The following is a 19,740-nucleotide window of genomic DNA, read 5'->3' on the forward strand; positions in this document are numbered from 1 at the left end:
ATATAAACATTTCAAGTTTTAGTGAGTCCCCCCTCTTTTAATGGGGCTCTTCTTAATATTTCCCAGCTTCCTGGTCTCCAAATCCTGGGCTCAAATGTTATCAACCCTCCACTTTGTGAGTGCTGGACCACAGAAACATGCCACCACTCCTGGCAAGAGTAATTTCTTTCTGGTAGATGCTAATTTGTTTGCATTTTGTTGATGGGGAAGCTGAGGTTGTGGCTAACATGGCCCAGATCATTCATATGCTAAGGGGAAAAGCTAGGCTTAAAACAGAATTCTGGCTCTGAAGCCTTCGACCTCCTCTGGGTGAGCTAAACCTGGAATGTTTTCTTCCTGGTTCTGCTGATCCTTCTTTATACATTTTGCTGAACAGGTAACAGCTTGGCCTCCTCATTTCTCACCTTCCTACCCTTTGTTCAAACAAGCTTCATGGCCAAGCATCAGGATAGCATGAAGGGTTCTATGTGATGAGCTCTGACTCAGTGATGCTTTGGGGTTTGGGTGCCAGGCTAGTATATCATGTGTGAATAAGCTTGTGGCAGGGGTTGAGGGTGAGGCCTGAAGACATGGTTTCTGCTGGAGCTTCACCATGTTTTGAGTGAATCATGTGCATTCAGCAGCATAGTCATCAACCATTTATATACACCCAATCTCAGGTTCTGTGTGAGAACATCTGCGTACAGTTCTCTCAAAAGCACAGAACTTACTTTGACCTTTTTACTGGAGGATTATGAAGGAGAACTAAAGAACAGATGGCTCTAAGGTCCTGCTAGGCCTTTCCCAGAAGATTGCTATTCCCTCTGAGCTAAGACAATACACCTGTATGGCACTTTCCTCTCTCTAGTGCTGCATGGAAGCAGGGCTTTGGAGTCAGTGAGGGCCAGGCCTCACTCTCCATAATTTCCTCATCACCTCTGGGACTACAGGAAACTCATTATTCTTGGCCTCATTATTTCTTGGAAAACTACGAAACTTATAGAATGAGATGGGAACATTTTTTCTGCATCTAGGGAAGAAAATTTAATATTATCTGCAGTGGTCATTTAGGCAACTACTTCAGCTCAGATACTACTGATGACAGAGCAGTAGCATGGTAATTTTATTCATCTTTGTATCTGTTTCATGTCAAGAAGGAGGAGAAGAGGGTTTAAAATGTGTACTAGTAATTTTTTCCATACTAGCCTTGTTAAAATTATAAATGAAATTAAGAAAACTATGCAAGGGCCGGGCATCCTGGTGCATGCCTGTAATCTCAGTGGCTCAGGAGGCTGAGGCAGGAGGATCACAAGTTCAAAGCCAGTCTTGGCAACTTAGTGAGGTCTTAAGCAACTTAGTGAGACCCTGTCTCCAAATAAAACATACAATGGGCCAATGGGTTGGGGGGATGGCTCTGTGGTTAAGCATCCTGAGGTCCCTGATTTAAAAAAAAAAAAAGAGAGAAGAAACATAAAGCATTATGGCCCAAAGTACACCTGGCATCTTTCAAGAGAAGAAATAATGGAAACATGGCCGCCTGTTCTGCTCATGGAGCTGTCTGGTCTGATTGTGGTTCTGCAGTAGCACCTTCAAGTCTCTGAGCTCTATTGTCTCAGCTGGGGCTGTTGTTCATTATCACTACTATCTCAGTAAGCAGAGCAAGAGGAGGTGGACTTAAGCGCCTTAACTGCATTGTTTAAACGAATCATAAAATTATGGTTCTGAATAAAATCATGGAGATAGAACATTGGAGAGGGAAGTTGCCTTTGTAGTTTTAGAGAGTCCTGGTCACTTACCATGTGTTTTGCACAAGTCTCCTCATGTTTCAGAACCTAACTTACTGCCCCCCAAAAAAGGGTCCTGAACCCAAGGATCACTAGGACTTGGTTAGAGTTTGCATGCCTGGGCTCTGGCTTTTCTAAATAAACAGTAAGTAAACTTACAGTTGCTAAGGAGAAGGACTAGGTCCTTGCTGATCATTGTAAATGTCTATGATGTCAAAATGCAGGATGGCAAAAAGTGAAGTTGAAAAATGAGGAAGGGGTGTGACAGGGTGTCATCTAAATTGTTTTGAAGGGTGTGCACTTTTTATGCTGCTGAAGTTCAGGATTGGAAAATAATGTATTCTGCTAGCTCATTTCAGAGTTGGACAAACTAAATTTGGGTTCAGAAAGGAGGAGGATGATAATTAAACCAAGGGAAGTTTTGTAGCTCAGGTGATGGTTTTGCCTGACAGGATAGCCTTGGATGGGTGTATGTCTACTGAGCCTTTGAAAGAGAATGATAGAACTAACAAAAGGTCGATAGTCTGCAGAAAATGAGGAAGATAAGAGCAAGATAAACAGCAGACTTAATAGACTTACTGTTGTTGCTATATTAATAACAAACTACTCAAAATGTTATTGAAATTTTTATAAGCTTCAAAAATTTGTAAAATGTATTGATGAGTTTAATGAATTTCCAGGTTTCCATCAAGATTCAATCATCAATTCACAGCCAATTTTGGATCTCATCTGGATATTCATTCAATCTTGTTGGAATATAATTCCTTTGAGGCAAATCACTCATACAATTTCATTTATGAATAATTTCAATGTATTTCTAAAACCTAAGGACTTCATTTAAAAGGCAACTGAAATACTTTTAGCATACCTAAACATTAACAAAAATTTCTTAATTATATCCAGTAGCAAGTCAAGATTTAGATTTCTCCACTTGCCTCATATGTATGTTTTTAACAATTTGTTTGAATCTAGATTCTAATAAAGTCTATAGATAGCTAATGGTGGATATGTGTCTTAAGTCTATTTTAATCTATAAGTTTCCTTCTATTTTTTTGTTAACAATTGTTTTAATCAGCTTTTTCATTGCTGTGACTAAAGGATCTGACAAGAACAATTAGAGGAGGAAAAGTTTATTTTATCTCACAGTTTCAGAGGTCTCAGTTCATAGATGGCTGCCTCCATAGATTCAGGCCCCAGGTGAAGCAGAACTAATCATGGCAGAAAGGCATGGTGGATGAAAGCAGCTCAAGACCAGCCCATCAGGAAGCACCGAGAGAGAACTCCACTGACCAGGGACAAAATATATACCTTGAATTCATGCTCTCAGTGACCTACCTCTCTTGGTACAACTTACTGCCTACAGTTACCATTCAGTTAACCAATGGATTAAACCACTGATTAGGTTAAAGCTCTCATAGTCTACTGATTTCACCTCTGAACATTCTTGCATTCTCTCACACGTGAGATTTTGGGGGATACCACATATCTAAGCCATAACAACTATTTGGTGAAGGAACTCATTTTTCCTGTGAATTTTCCTGGAATGATTAAATTTCTGCGTTGTCTCTTGACATGTTCCTCAGGCTCCTCTATTTCCTGCAAATGGTTTCCTAAAGGCATGACTATGTTCAGGTTTTAATTTTTTGGCAAATATACTTCATAGAGGTGTAGGGTATTTCCATCAAGAGGAAAAAAATGTCTGTTTGTCTCTCTTTTTTGTGATATTAGTAGCCGTATCTGTTCATTGTCCAGATCCCTTAATCCATTAGAAGCTGTAATGTATTAATTCTATTAATATGATTCCTTTTAACTTAGTAGCTGAAATATTTCTATTATAGAAACTTCCCTTATTTGATTACCCTGAGGGAATTTGTGTTCATTATTATTTGTATAAGAAACTCAAAAGAATATTGGATTTAACTCCTTGCACATATTCACTGTTTTCTAGTAATCTTTAAAGGTGACCAATGAGAGCAGTACGTGTGTGCTTTAAAATTTTAACATTTGAACTCATGAATTTAAAAATACATGGACTTGAACTTTTAAGTTATATAGACAGAGGTTTGAATCCTGGCTCTGCTCTGTTCCAGTCTTTTCTCCTTTATTTCCTGGGTTAAACCCTGGTTACTTTCAAAGATCTCTTCTGCAGGGATGCTTTCTCTAACTTTCCTACCAGGAAAATTAACCTCTCTAGACTCAGTTTTCTTTTCTACAAGGTAATAATACTGATGCTAAGATATGACTGTGAAGATAGAAATGAGATCATGGGTACAGATCACTTGATCCATTCTAGCCATGTAAGGGGTTTCCAGTTTTATTACTATTTTGTATCTAATGAATTTGAGCACTTATCTCCTGTGGTGAATTACTTTTCTGATATATTTAGTTCGAAAGAATTGTCTGAGAAACAATTATGAAAAAGAATTCCCTGCATCTGTTTATGAGATGCTAAATCTGATGACAAATTGACAACATTTACAGTGGTTTCACTTGTTCTGGAAGATAGAAGAGAAAGAAATAAATATGCCAGTATCCAGCTCCAAAGCATTGTATGGGAGAAAAGGAAATAATCAAGAATCACATAGAAAAACACATGATGAAGTATGTGGAGAATTCAGTCTGATAGGATGGATGGATGGATTAGTTTAAGTTAGAGAAGGGTCTCCAGGCATGGTGGGTTCTAAAGCAGAGGAAGAACATCCGTTGGAGGAGTCTTTATAAGGGGGAGGGAAATCCTGAAGATAGGGTTGATTTCATTTCTCAGAAAAGGAAGTTGCTGCTTTAGGAGGGTGACTAAATACCCTCACCATGCACACTTGACTCAAAATTGGCTTGAAGTTCTAATGTCAGAACCAGAACCTTAGTTCTTCCTGCTACCTAGCATTGTATCTCCTCTCCATAGTCTTGCTCAGGCTGTTCTTCCCTCTGGAATGCCCTACTTCCCCTGCTTTATGCCTATTTATTTGACACCACATAAGAAATCATGACAGTAGGGTATCTTTCTCAGCTCCTGCTCTGACTACACCAGGTGGGCTAGGTACTCCCATTGATACCACCGTTTAACGGTGACGAGGGGTTCTGCTACTTCTAATGTTGAAGATTGAACACTAGAGAAGCACGCCAAGGCAAGCATATTAAGCAGGTTTTATTTAAAGGTAATAATACAGACTTCTCCTGGCAGGAAGAAGGGGGCCATGGCTGATGTTCTAAAGTCCCAAGAAGTGAATGCACCCTACATCTTTTATAGGTTAAAGTCTCTTTTGTTTTCCAGTTCTCTCCCCGCTTATCTCTCCTTCCTGCCTGCATGACTAGGCCTGGTTTTGCATTAAGTGAGAAGCCATGGGCAGGGGGAGGGCCAAGGTGATTCAGGCAGGTAAGGGCCCAGGGGGCATTCATTAGCAGCTCCATGCTTGCAGTCCTTGATAAAGGCAGGTAAATTTGGTAATCAATGGGCTCCGGATGACCTTGACATTCCATTCTTCCAGGGGCAGTCTCCAACTTCCAGAGGCAGATGGCTTCATGGCTTCATTTCCTCTATTTGACCTGATCCTTTATTTCTGCACTAACTACCTGTCCTTAATTCTGGCTTCACCATCACATTCTGTATACCTCCCTTTCACAATGTTTACTGTACTGCTTACTCTTGCTGAGTTCACTGAATTCTGAGCATGATGAGAATAAGGACTCTCATACTCATCTTTGTAACCTGAGGAGAGTGTTCAGCACAGGTACAGTGGTGCACACCTGTAATTCCAGTGATTCAGGATGCCGAGATAAGAGAATCCCAAGTTGGAGGCCAGCGCCAGCAGTTTAGTGAGGTTCTAAGCAACTCAGCTGGACTCTGTCTCAAAATTAAAAACAGAAATGGCTGGGGTTAAAGTTCGGTGGTAAAGCACTCCTGGGTTCCTCAGCAACAAAAAATAAATAAAAAATAAATAAAATAAATACATGAGTGATTGAAATCTTACCTGGTGATTTGTAAATTTAAATTTGGACATGATATTTAGTGAGCTGGAAGAATAGAGCTGGAATGTGTTCACCGAGGAACCTGAGTTTATCTGATGGACCCCCTTTCAGGAGCAGGAGCAGAGTGGTGGCTAGTTGGTATGGCACAGCAAGGTGGTTTAGGCTAGGTGAGCAGTGCAGGCTGGCTGTCAGCCCTGGCTGAGATGCAGGGAAAAAGGGAAGGTAAATGGTCTTGTTTGTATTATTATTATTTTCTTAGGATTGCCCCTGTGTGTAAAGGTGGAGGAAAACAAGAATTCCTTAGGAAGTAGCAATCATTCTTCTGACTTTTCTTAACTAGATGGTGGAAACTGGGCAGAGACAAAGCACATAAAGGTCAAATGTGGTGGCCAATTGTTGCTAAGCTTTAAATACATGGGCATGTGACAAGGTTACCTGTAGAAATGGTCATCACAGATATGCACAGTAGTCTTTCCAGAAAAAAAAAAAGTCCCTACAATTAGTCCTGTTTTGTATAGTTGTACAGAGAACTTGCTCATTTATCAAGGTTCTTGTAACACAGTTATCTGCCTAAGAGAGATGTTTTTGACATCAACAACTGTCTACCTGGTGTTAGAATTTCTCAACAGATAAGACACACTTGTGCTCAGGAAGGAACTTCTGCAGGCAGATAGCACACCAAACTTTTATTGTTAAAATGGGAAGAAAGGCATGCATCAGAATAACAGGAAAACCCACTATGGTATGCTTGCACCTGAGGTGGGGGATGGGTTGGCATTTCTGTCCCTGACAACAGAAAGCAGCCCTATGTTCTCACACACAGAATGTTTTTCCTTCTTGAAATTTTTAGTATGATAGAGTTAAAAAAAATCCAGGATTATTTCCAATAGTGTTAGAAATGAACAATAAAGTGTTTATCGTTAGAATCAGACTTGTCTTGCTATATTTCGTAGGGTTTAGCACTTGTCTGTGAATATACATCTAATTAAATTTCTCCATCCATAACATATGTTTCTTTACTGGATGTAGGAATGGGGAGGAGTGGATTTTATCCTTTCTTCCATCATACTTAAATAGATAAAGTTTCATAGACCAACATTTTCTAATACATATACATTTGCTGAACAAGTCTGTTTAAAGACTTATAAGTGACATTTTGACTTCTGCTTTATATGGAATCTTAAAAAAATTATACCAAATAAACTTTTGAATTATACTGATTAGGAAACTTGATAAATTCTTCTCCAAAGGAAAATATTTTTATTCTTTTTTAAAAAATATGTTTCTGTTTGGCAATGCTTCAATCTCATGAAGTGAGATTAAGTAAAATGCTAATTTTTAGGAACTTCTTACGTTTTGAATTCCTTATCCTAAATATGAAAACAGAGACAATTACTGGGGAATCTCATTTCCCTGACTAGTCAATGGATTACCTTGCTTCTTATTTGCTTTCAAAAGTGTCTTTTTTTCCCTATTTTGTTTCATGTTCAAAATCTATTAAACAGCTTAACCAAAAAGACTTGATAAAGTCTTATTATTCCTTATAATTATTTCTGAAGGACAGGCAGTAACCCCTCTGCATTCAATATAATTTATGACCTCAATGAATGGTCATATAAATAGAGAATTTACCCATGTGCCAGCTGGGGTTAGGACTGGAAGAGGATGCTCATATCTAATGCTTCTGGCTTCCTTTGCATTATTATGAATTTTTGTTTGTTTATTTCCTTTTTGCTGATGGGTAGCCTTCTCTAAGGGGTTTAGATGGATGACTTAAGGGAGGTGTGCTTTTAGGAGAACTTGGTGGTGACACTGGAAAGAAGTCTAAGTGAAATACAGCCAAGGTCATTACAGCATGGCCTTGAGTCTCATAACTCTGGAGGAAGTAGGTAGGAGGTGGTGGCAGAAAGGAAAGATACTGAGGTGTTTCTAACACGGGCACAGGAATATGTGGCAATAATAGAACATTACTAAAGTTTTCCTCTAGAATGAGTCATTGCCAAATATAATTTGAGGCTTTATGCAGCCCCAAGAAAATACCAATTTCTATAATTCTTATGAACTTGCCCTTTGGAAAGGTTGGCAGATTGATAGATATTGAAAAATGTAGTTAGAATTCACAAAGTTCGTATTTTGCCTTCAATTTAAGTAGGTGTTATACCATAGTTTGTGATACATGTGTGTCTTTCCAAGGGTCTTGTTAATTAAAAAACAATACCAAAACAATTTGACAGATAACTCTAAGTTTTCTAGGTTTAAATAAGAAGCAAATTTGCATTATAATTTAAGAATAGATAGTAATTTTGCAAACCCAAATTAAAATAGAACCACCCTGAAAAATGAGTTTTGTTGTGAGGTCATAATGATTTCCTACTATAGTTCCTAAAGACAGATAAATCATTGGTCTAATGAGCTTCACACTGTTAACTGTGAATGCTAGAATCTTCTTTCATCAATGTTATCCAAAACTTATTGCTAATATTATTTTACTGAATCTGTAGAAAGAGTGTGCTATTTTTTCCCTTTTTCTTTTTCCTCTCTTTCTTTGGTGATGGTTGAGGTGTATAGAGGAGTGGCTGGTTGAAAGGTTGGAGTTGCCGTTCTAAGCATTGAGTGACTAAAGTGTTTTATTCTCCCCATCATGTTCAGATATTAAGATCTCATATTCTGTGAGAATTTTATATTTCTTAATCCTCTACACACATGAAAAGTTCTTAAGTCCCTCAAGATAATTCTAAAAAGGAGGGGTCTATGTTTTTTCACAGACACTGCCAGCAACATGGCAACTCGAGCATCTTTCCAGGCTCCATCTGCAGGAGCCCATGAAAGGCCCCACCATGTTCAGTGTTTATTTAACAGCCCTGAAATGCTCTTATCTACAGCTCAGTTCAACTTCACAGTGTCCTTAGGAAGGCCCTGGCCTTCTTTTTGAAAACATGAAATAAGAACCAGAGATCTATGAAGGTTGAAGAGGAATGTTAAGAAAATCGTAGCAATCATTAGGATCTGGCAACTTCTGGTTTACATTTATCAGCCTCACTTAACGTGGACTCTCAGGTAGATGATTTAACTGCTTATAATCTTTTTGGGTACTTTACTAAGAAAAGGAAGATGGTAGGCATTGAAAATGTATGGTAAGAGCTAAAGCTGGCACTAGAAATTAACTTAATAGAAGAAAAAAATGGGAATCAGGCTACCCGGTGGAAGTTTAAGGGCATATTTGACGAGGCATAGAAAATGGATTGCACTCTAGTGAGAACCAGCTTAATACTTGAATTCAGAAATTTCCAGATTTCCTCCTTGTTGAGACCAGCAAATAGAGAAGAGGGTAAGAAAGAGAAGCAATTCAGAAGGGGGTGGGGGTTCAGAGAGTAAACTGAAGATTTCCATGGAAATAAGCTGTTTTTCTTATGACTTTTTTTTTAGCCACTTTTAAGCTATTGCTTTCAGTTTACTTCAATGCAGTCACTGAAGTAGCTTAGAAAGAAATCTTTGATATGCCAGATCAACCAAAAGTTTTAAAATATCCTTTTGTGTCTCCATTTATAATGCAAATAGTAAGTTGGCATTTTGGGTTCATTTTGCCATCATCTCTGAAGTGGGTTAACACACAGAATGAGGCAGTCCCAAAAGACAGCACATCTTTGATAGTTCAATAATAATAAAAAAATGTATTTAGGTCTTTTCTAAATACCTTTTACCTCCTAAGAATATAAAAAATGAGAGGAAGAGATCTAAGAAGAATAAATTGTGGTTGCCCTCTATGTTAGCTGAATGACTAAAGATAGTGTTCTATGAATTACCCACTACTTAAATATTCCTTAAGTCTAGCCTTTATGAGCTCATAAAAAAAGACTTCGCTTATGTGTCTAGGCAGGCCAGTATCTTTATATGCTGTCAGAACTGAATTTAACATACTGTTTCAATATAACTTTAGAAACCAACAGATATTTTGTTATAGAAAGCAAGCTGGGCAATCACCTTAAACCCACGTTTACATTTTAGTTTTATCCTACATAAACATTGCCTAGTTGAAATAGTTTAAAAAAGTGGTAACTTATGTTTGAGAATGATGGAGAGAGACTGAATTCTGCTTGAAACAGTATTGCCACCGTAGTGTTTTACATGAGAATCACCAATCTTCTTTCAGACATACTAAAAAAGCCAAAATTAATTAATGTCAGAAATACAAACGAGGGCTGGCAGTGATCACACCGTCACTGGACAGCTGAGAGCTTTGTGCAGCGTGAACCCCAGGCTCCACTCTCCCCTTTGCCTTCCAGGCTAAAGACTCCCATACATTTTGAAGCTTCAGAATTTCTTCAGGGCAATTGAAATCAAAATACACTTTTGTCAAATAAGCCCCCACCCCTGCATCAGTGCAACCAAAAGCAATAATGTTTCAGGAAGCTGAAGCTGAAGTGTTAGTAAGAACCACTGGGTGAACAGAAGTTTTCCCATCTTAGATTTCATGACTGAGCTTTTAGAATGTAAACAATTTATAATGAAAAAAGTGGGCCATGTCAGGTTTGAGAAACAGAGAAAAGCTTGATGGGAAAGTCAGAGGTGTGCTTTGTCAGGAGATGGAGTTGGGGACACACCCATGATTCCAAACTGGATGTATTCCTGCCTTCATTGTTCCTCTCAAGCGATAAGTATCTCTTCCCTTCCTTCCTTCCCCTTCCCTGCTGGGCACTGACTTGGCTCCTTTGCCTTTGCTTGTCTTAGGGATTGGAGGCAACTGCTCCTGCATTTTCTGCACTCAGCATGTGTGTTCCCTCCCCTTCTTCTCTCTCTTGGACTTGGGGAACCATGACTCCCGGGGTCCTTCATGTCTCAGCCTAATTTAGTACTTCCTATATACATTTCATAATGGTCACATTTTAGCAGAAAAAAGACATTTGATGACCTGCTTTCTTTTCTGACTAGAATTCAGTTTATAACTCTGATGGAGACAAATTTTTATTTTTCCACGCTGCCACTCTTTCTGCTGCCTCATTTAACACAGCTGGTATACAAAAACTAAAGCTGTTTACCATATTAAGACCTCTTTGCAAAAATAGTGATAAAATAACTACCAAAAAAAAAGATATGAGATATATATACTCTGCAGCAGATGCAGCTGACACCCTGCCTTGATCCCACCCACGTAGAGGGTAGAGGCTGGTACCTGGTTTCCCCAGTTGCTTTGGTAAGTTCACTGCTGTCTCCTTCTCTGGAGTCTCCTCTGTTTACCAACCAATGACTGAATGGGAAGAGAAGCTGACCAACGGCCAGCCTCTTTGCCTAATGCCCTGGTGTGATCTGTGATGAAGGGCTTCAGGATCAACAGCAACCTGCCTCTAGCTCAGCCCAGACCCTTGCTCCCGCTTTTCCCTCCTACCTCCCTCCCTTTCTCCTGAGGATACACCTGGTAAATTACTTCTATAAGAATTTCTCCCTTAGGTTCTATTTCTAGAAAATCTCACTAAGATATACACCTTAAAATAAAATTTAAAAATCTTAGAACTATTCAACCAAATCCTTGATATATATTAGACAACCAGTTTTAAGATGGTCATTGACAGAAAAAAGCATGGTATTTAGAATAAACAACATTAAAACAAGACATTTTCAACTGTGGCCAAACTTAAGAAGTATTAGGGATATTATTTTTTGCCTCTTAAAAAAAGAGGAAATACATTTTAAGGAGTTGCAAGCATCTAAAATGCTATTAGGGGGCTGGGAATGTGGCACAGCAGTAGAATATTTGCCTGTCATGTGTGAGACTCTGGGTTCAATCCCCAGCACTGCAAAAACAAAAGAAAATAAAACCAAAATGCTATTAGCCTGGGGAGAGTCCATGAGTGAGACCGTAGTGATCTCCTTATTGCTTAACACTATTCCTGGTTCTATATTGTTCAAAGTAGTTTCAATTTTGTGACCCAAAGTCAGTTTAGTGATAGTTTGAAAAGCAGGGACACCTACTAGCCCCACTTTCACATATGAAGATTGTGTTTCACAGAAGTTAAGTGGCTTGCCATGTATCACTGTTGGTAAGTACCTGGTCCAAAGTTGGTGCTCAAACCCAGCTTTCTGTGTGAGATGTGAGGTAAGATTTGAAATTAGTTTATACTATGTTCTTATCTTAGGTTGAGTCTTCAAATTGTTATAAATCTAATAGGGTTGCCTTAGCAATCCATCTAACAACCTAGAGTTAATCTATTTAACTTTGATCAAAGTGGTCATTTTCACATTTAATTCCTTATCCTTTGTTTTGTAAGAAATTATTCTAAAATTTAGCAGCTGCAAATAACAAAATCTTATGATCTCACAGTTTCTGTGGGTCAGGAAATCCACAGATGGCTCTATCTAAGGACTCTCAAAAACCATAATCAAGGTGTTGGTAAGGTTGTGGATTCATCTAAAGTTTCTGAGGATTTGCTTCTAGTTCACTCAGGTGGTTGTTAGCAGGATCCAGTTCCTTGTGAGCCATTGTGCTTAGGACGCCATCTCCTCACTAGTTATTGGCCTGTGCCCTCCCTCAGTTCCTTGTCAGGCATGTAGCTCTTTCCACAGAGCAGCTCATAATATGGGAGCTGACATGCCTCAGAGTGAGTAACAGAGAGAAAGCAAGTAAGGGTGAGTGAGACGGAAGCCAGAGGCTTTTGTAACTTAATCTTGGAAGTGACATCCCATCAATTTTGCTGTATTTTTTTTCTGTTAGAAGTGAGTCACTAGGCCCAGCTCACACCCACACTCCATGGGAGGGGATTACACATGGACATGCAAACCAGGAGCCAGGGAATATTGGGAGCCATTTTAGAGGCTGCCTACCACAATGTGTCACTTGGCTTCCTCATCTACAAGGACCTGCAACTTGATCCAACCACTGTTTTCTCTATAAGGAAGCACTGGATTATTTTCAATATGTTAATTTCATGGGTTTAGGCATATGTGCTGTAGTTTAATGCTCTTCTCACTTGTTCTTCCTCCCACCCACTCTTCAATTTCTCTTCTCCTTTTGCTCTTCCTTTCTTGCTTCCTCTGCCCTCCTGCTTCTAACTCTACTCACTTCTCTTTCAGGCTCCTTATTTTGCTCTCTCCTCCCTTTTCATGCTTTCATGGTCACCTTCCTTTGAGAATTCAAATTCTCTATATGCGTTCCTGCTACCATGGCCCTTGCTGTTCCTCCATCTGCTCACAGGGACCATGCCAACCAGCAATTTTAGATGCTGGTTTTTAAGTTTCTAAAGAAAGTGATTTAATTCAACTATTGGGTCTAGTCTTTTTACCAAGTTCCTCTAGGAAGATGACACCATAATGAAGTGAGACAAAGTGTTTTTTATAGAACATACCATTTTAGTAGGTCGGGGGAGGGGTAAGGATTTCTTCCCCTTGCAATTTCTCCATCCATAATGTCAGATCTGAGTTATATCTAGAGTCTTATCTTGTGTTAGATGTTAATTCTTCAAAATCACATTAAAAACACAGGCATGTCATAATTTGATGGTAATGATGTCTATGAAGATGTAGGACCAGGCACACCATTGTATCATTTATAAAAAAATTAGTTGTTTAGTTGTTGATGGCAGTGACGGCAAACTTACCACGGTTCCTAGAATACAGTATCAATTGAATAAGCAAATGAATGCAGCACTGCAGCAGATCTAAGCAGATTAGAGAGGTTGACTATTTTAGCCACTAAAGATATGGTACAAAAATGATTTTCCCAGATCTTAAGTGAAAAATTCAGAGGAACTGTTAATAATACCTCAAATTTCCTATTTTTCAGTCATAGAAGATGCTCTTTTATTTGATCCAGCAGAGAGCATTTTTCAACATGGGGTGGATATACTGCATATTTCAATATGGGGTTGATATGCTAAAATTAGCCTGACAACTGATAGTGATTCTGTGACCTGTATTTTTTTTTTTTTTTTTTGGTTTTGTTTTGTTTGTTTTTGCATATTAGGCAAAGAATCTTGGGGCAAATATGTGATTAGAATCTGTTCGATGTGATGACATGTATGTTAAGCCCATTGGCACATACCAACCGATTTTATTGCATGACTTACTGCTAGAAAAATCAAAAGTAGAAGTCAAATCACTTGAAGAATAGTTGTTTAGTGAGTTAGAATGAATGAAGTCTTTAATGAGTGCTGGCATCAAATTCTGTCCTCATTTGTTGCTTGCCATGCCCTGTTCTCCATCTGGGATGCCCCAGGCACTCTTTTTGAGGACACTTGACCTACCAGTCATATTTCAGAAAGTACTGATTTGGTGCTTGCTGATGGAGTTTAGACTCCGAGGAGTCCGGGTTGCTGGATTACATACAGACTAATGACCCATCAGACGCTAAAGGCAAAAGCTTAAAGTGCACTAGTGAATTAAGCCACAGCATTGTCGGAAAGGAAGAATTTATTATGTCATTAAACTTGATTCAATAAGTTTTGCTTCTTTAGATACACTGCACTGAGGGAAAAGTAAGAAATTAATTTTAAACAAGTGTTACCATTTTTCTTCCATTTTCTCAGGTAAAGGATTCATGTGAAATTAAGAGACAAGAGTATTTCATTGGGATTAAAAGAAAGCCATTAAAAAGAATGACAAATTGTGAAAACTGGGCATGACTGCCTAGTCAGGCATGTACTTCTAAGTTCAGAGACTATGTGCTTCAGTTAGTAAACACAGAGGAAAACCAGGCTTGCCTAATTTAATGATACCCTGGGTGAAGTTTTCGGAGCTTTGCATAAAATCTCAGAGGCACACTGATACAAAGATGTCAGCAATAATCATGGTTGATGCTTAGAGTTTAATGTAAAACTTAGAATGTGCACAAAATAGAAACCAGAATGGAGGTTTTCTGATACAAATCTAGAAACTATTATGAGAGGAAAAATGTTCTCTTAATTTAAATGTCACTAAAGAACACAAAAATGTAAAAGATTTGGTGTTGAGTTTATATAACTGATGGTTTCATGGGAAGAGATAAAATGTTTATAAATAATAACATAAAAATAACTGAGGAGAATGCCCAGTGTTTGTATGTTTTGTCATTTACCAATCAAAATATTTTGCATTCCTCTCAGGGATTCTAAAATGAAGCCCAGCATTATAGAAGTAAGTGTTTAGAAAAAATAGATTTTTCATCATAGTTATAGTGTCAATTCTATTAACAGATACTTTTAATATTCTAGGTAATAAAACATGTATCCTAATTGTAATTATTATGTAGTAATATATGTAAGAATCCAGATCCTCAAATAACAGGTTCTGGTAATTTTTTTAATTGAATAAATTCTATAGCATACAATTTCTGTCAAATTAAAAACCAAACCAGAACAAAACTATGAGATAGGTGTGTATCCAAGGGAATAACATTCTAATTTCACTAGACTTCTTTTCTATTACAGGACATGTAATATTCCATGCTCAGGATGAAGATAGGAATGTCAGGCGAAGGGGATTTTTCTTAATTTCTTTTATTGACTCCTAAAAGGTGATGGCTTTCTAAAATCATAAAAAGTAGAATTTCAGAGCTAATCTGATTTGGGATTTTCTGTTTCTCTTTCTTTCTGTCTCTCGCTGGAATCAGAAAGTTCATTTTTATTTTATTACTGAAATTATTTTAATTTTGGATCAATACCGAGATTAGTAAACCAAAAAAAAACCCCTTTCCAGTTCTTCTATATGCTTAGTAATGCTAAGATTGTATGTAAAATTAGTTGTTCTTTATAGCTAAGACTCATCTTGGTCCAAGTGTTTGGGGAGTGGGAAACTCAGGTGAGAAATTTGCTTGCCCTTTAAGGAGCAGCAATTTTCTAAAAGGAGCACCCACTCCATAATTCCAGGATGAGCATCTGGCCTGATTTTTCTGTCAATTTCTTCTTTGCCAAGAATAGAAGGTTATAGAGAGAGGAATGTCACAGACCAAGGTCATCATGCTGCCCACAGAGATTTCTAAAGAACCACGGCATGACCGCTGGGGAGTTTCAGAAAGGAAAATAATTTCCACTCATAAATACTGTTGTAAACATCCCTATGTATTAGTGAAAGCAGGTTTTTATCGGTCTTTATAGCTACCTCACTGAGTTTATTGTGGGGGGAACTGAGTGAATGTATACAAGCTCTTAGTGCAGTGCAGGAATATAGAGAAACAATCATTTTCTTCCATCTTTTTCTCCCTCCCTTTGCTTCCTTTCTTCTTCCTCTCCCCCTTTCTTCCTTTCTCTTCCTTTCTTAGTTCAGTTCTTCTCAGGCTTTCGTGTTCACAATGATCACCTGGAGATGTTAAAATGCAGACAGGGACCTGGCTGCTCTGGATGGGGTCTGAGATGTTGGATTTCTAATGAGTGTTCTGGTAACTGATAACCGCACACCCTACTGTGAGTAGCAAAGATTTGAGTAGTACTAACTTGGTTGTCAAGTTTACAGCTGCACTATCAAGTTTGTGTAGTTTTCATCCCAACTGGGTCATGCTGTCTTCCTGAAGGTCTAGAGGCCTACCTGAGAAGGGTTGTAGGTAGTATTTTATGTATATCTTACATATGAACTCTCTCGAATATTGAAGGAGTATATGATGTGACAACAACACAACACAACAAAACAACACTCCCACAAACCGTAATGTGTAAGCCATCATCTGAAGTTTAAGATATGATCCTACTAGCTTTTTGCTGATTTGTATTTATTTGTTGGGAACCATTGATAGGTCTGGGAAAAGTATGTGCTCTGGGTGAGTAAAAAAATTTTTTTTTTTTTTTTGTAAATTTCAAAAACATCTGGTTTTGGCAAAGAAAATCTTTCATGATGACGCCTACATGGCTCAGCACTGGGAAACCTCTTCAGGATTTTGCTGAGGGGAAGGCATTTGGAGAGATCCAGGTGTTCTCCGTGATCAGTGGCAGTTTGCTGCTGGGACATTGATAACAACACTATTACTCATCCTGTTAGAAGTTTTAACCTACCAACCACTGTTGCCTGTGCTGGTTATTTCAAATACATGGTTGTGAATATTATGTATAGGCACTTCTCTTTCTCCAGGACTTTCATCTCCTTCTCTGACTGTATTACACCTGTCTCTAGACATTAGTAGGAACTTACTTTGATTTAGTATGTTTTCTTGCAGTGTATTCTCTTTCTCACTTGACTATCTTTAGCCTCAACTCGATTGAATTGGTTGCTATTATAGGGACACATTTAATTGAAAAAGCAAGCCAAATAAAACTCCTGAAATAAGAATATTTATTGATCTGTTGATGAGCCTCAAACAAACAATAAATATAAAAAAAATCCAGGTAGGAATTAAGATTTTGGAATGGTCATCTTCTAGAAGAAACTAGCTTTGCAAAGATAAAGAGAAAAAAAGATCAGCCACTTTACTACTTCCTTTCTTTGGTGTGATATTCTTAAATTTGCCTTAAGTATATTATTTTATGACCAGTCCCTTAGCTGTATATTTTGCACCATGGCAACAACACACCTATTCAGGGATGTAGATCAGATATATTCAGATTCTCATGAATAAGGAAGAAACCTTCACATGTCATGTATGTATCTTACCCATTGCAAACCACACATTTTGACTCATTAAGAGTTCAGTCTTCTAGCTCAGGTATCTGATTTCCTGACTAACATATGACACATAAGAACAAGTTGGGTATGGTGGTGCACACCTATAATCCCAGCAACCAGGAGGCTAAGGCGGGAGGATTGCAAGTTCAAAGCCAGCCTTAGCAACTTAGTGAGACCTTGTCTGTCTTAAAATAAAAAATAAAAGATGGGACTGGGGATGTGGGTCAGTGGGTAAGCACCTCTGAGTTCAATCCCTGCTACCACCACCACCACTACCACAAGAACAAAACAAAAACGAAACAAAACAAAACCTCAAAAAACAAACAACAATGACAAAAACATAAGTTGGAAAGAAGTTAAACCTGCTTGAACAGTAGCATGACAGTTTATGGAAAGGGAAGAGATTTCAATAAAAAGGCCTACAAAATCAGACACAAAAATGGAAAAAAAAATTAATCTTAGTTTTTTATTCTGGAGGCAAATGCCATCCTATAGTTCAGAGCTATAATTCAATACAGTTCAATCATAAATGGCTATAATCATAGCTTAGTAAAGAAGGCAGGTTAAATTTGTCTATGGTTTATTTAAAAAACCAGAACATTTAAAAATATTTCTGTGAAAATTATTTTTAAAATTTGGTAAAAAGAGTTTATTTTTTTAAAGAAATGTACCTCTTCCTTGATTCTGTCAGATAATTTGATTTTATTTTCAAATCTAAAAAAAGAATGGTTAGAAATTTGAGTTTCATGTGTGTTTTAAATTTTGATCTAGATTCAAATTTTTTTGGAAATTCAATTATTATTTTATTATTATTTCTTTAATCTTTTTTTTTTTTTTTAAGAAATGAAGAAATATGTCATTAGGGAGGAATTCTCACCCAAAATTAGATTTTTCAAGCTCCACATGTTTGCAAAATGGACAGGATCTGAGGGTTAATATTTATCCTGTACCTTGAAACCTGGAGATGAAAAGCACTACACAAATACCAAACTCCCTCAACTTGATGTAATTTTCAATACTCACAAAATTTTCAAATAGCACACTCCTCAGGGACTTGTTGGGGGAGGTGGCTCCTTTTGTAGGACCACAATAGCACTAGTTATACTGCTGACTGATTTCATTAATGAAATCACAATTCTTATCTTGTTTCTTTTCCAGATTACACGCAAGTTTTAACATCACCAATGATATACGCTATTTTTTGCTAGAGTTGAGAGTATAGCCCTGAGTTTTATCCCCAGTAACATAAAAAACAAATAAACAAAACAAAACAAAAGAAAGCCAAACCAAAATAACAATACAAATACAGCCAGGCAGGGTGGCACTCTCCTACAGTCCCAGTGACTCAGGAAGCTGAGGCAGGAGGATTCCAAGTTCAAGGCCAACCTGGACAACTTAGACAGGCCCTATATCAAAATTTTTAAAAAGGGAGGGTTGAGGAAGTAGCTCAGTGGTAGAGCACTGCTGAGTTCAATTCCAGTATCACAAAACAAACAAACAACAACAAAACTATACACACACACACACACACACAACCCAAAACAAAACATACAGACCTATAACAAAACATATATATGTGAGTATGTGTGTATATACACAAAGATCTGAATAGCCAAAGTGAGAAATGCATTTTAAGTTATGTTGGATGAATTCTATGAGTATAAACTGCATGGTGTTGGTAATATAAGGCATAAGGTCTGACTTTGACACTGGTTCCATTCCTGGTGGTAACCCTTCCTCTGAGGTGGGTCTCCAAAGGGAGCACCTTGCCTTTCCTTAACTGTCATGCACAAGTGAACAGTGGCAGCTCAGAGTCTTCGCTAGTTGGTAAATGAGATGTTGATTAATCTATATTTTTTAAGTTTAGCTGAAAGATAATCTATAATGTATAGCATTGCTCAGAAGACAAAATAGTGTAGAGGGAATCTTTGATACTTCTGGAACAGTTAAATTAGTTGTTGAGTATGTATTTTTTTAAAATTCAGCATTTTAATGACCACAAATTAATAGTATAAAAGGGATAGTCTGTCTAACATTGAACAAGTGAATTTTGAAAGCTTTCCCATAAAAATAAGGGGCAAAGTTATCTGATGACTTCAGAAAGTGAAAAATAAACCAATAACATAGTCTTCCAGTAATAAGTATTCTCATACTCCTCTTTCTTTCTGTCTCTCCTCTGTCTCCATCTGTCCTTAAGAAACGCATTCTTACCCACTCATGACATGCTGTTTCTTGCCTTTAACTTCACTTAGAAAACAAAGTTTCAAATTCTCATGGGAAATGACTAATTTTGAAGAAAAGTTAACTAGGAGTATAAGGAGTTGAAACAACTGACAAGTTAACAGTGCTTGGATGAAAGCTTTAAAGATTGACACAATTGTTTCCTAGTTTGTCTGTTTGGGTCCCTGTTCCTCTCTTCCATTTCACCTCCGAAACTAGAATCCTTACTTCTCTT

At 37.7% G+C, this 19,740-nt stretch overlaps 1 long non-coding RNA gene across 2 annotated transcripts in view; it reads right to left on the minus strand.

The window, feature by feature from the left end:
- Positions 1-19,740, minus strand: part of LOC306658569 — a 136,036-nt gene that overhangs the window by 17,148 nt on the left and 99,148 nt on the right. Inside the window, exon 1 of one of the 2 annotated variants that reach the window (XR_013763079.1) lies at positions 10,900-11,142. The exons of the other annotated variant lie outside the window; for it this stretch is intronic. This is a non-coding gene — a long non-coding RNA (uncharacterized lncRNA). Of the gene's footprint in view, positions 1-10,899; positions 11,143-19,740 lie in introns of those variants that run through there. 2 annotated transcript variants of the gene reach the window in all.

Source organism: Sciurus vulgaris, assembly GCF_902686455.1.
Source record: "Sciurus vulgaris genome assembly, chromosome: 3".
Taxonomy (NCBI): Eukaryota; Metazoa; Chordata; class Mammalia; order Rodentia; family Sciuridae; genus Sciurus; species Sciurus vulgaris.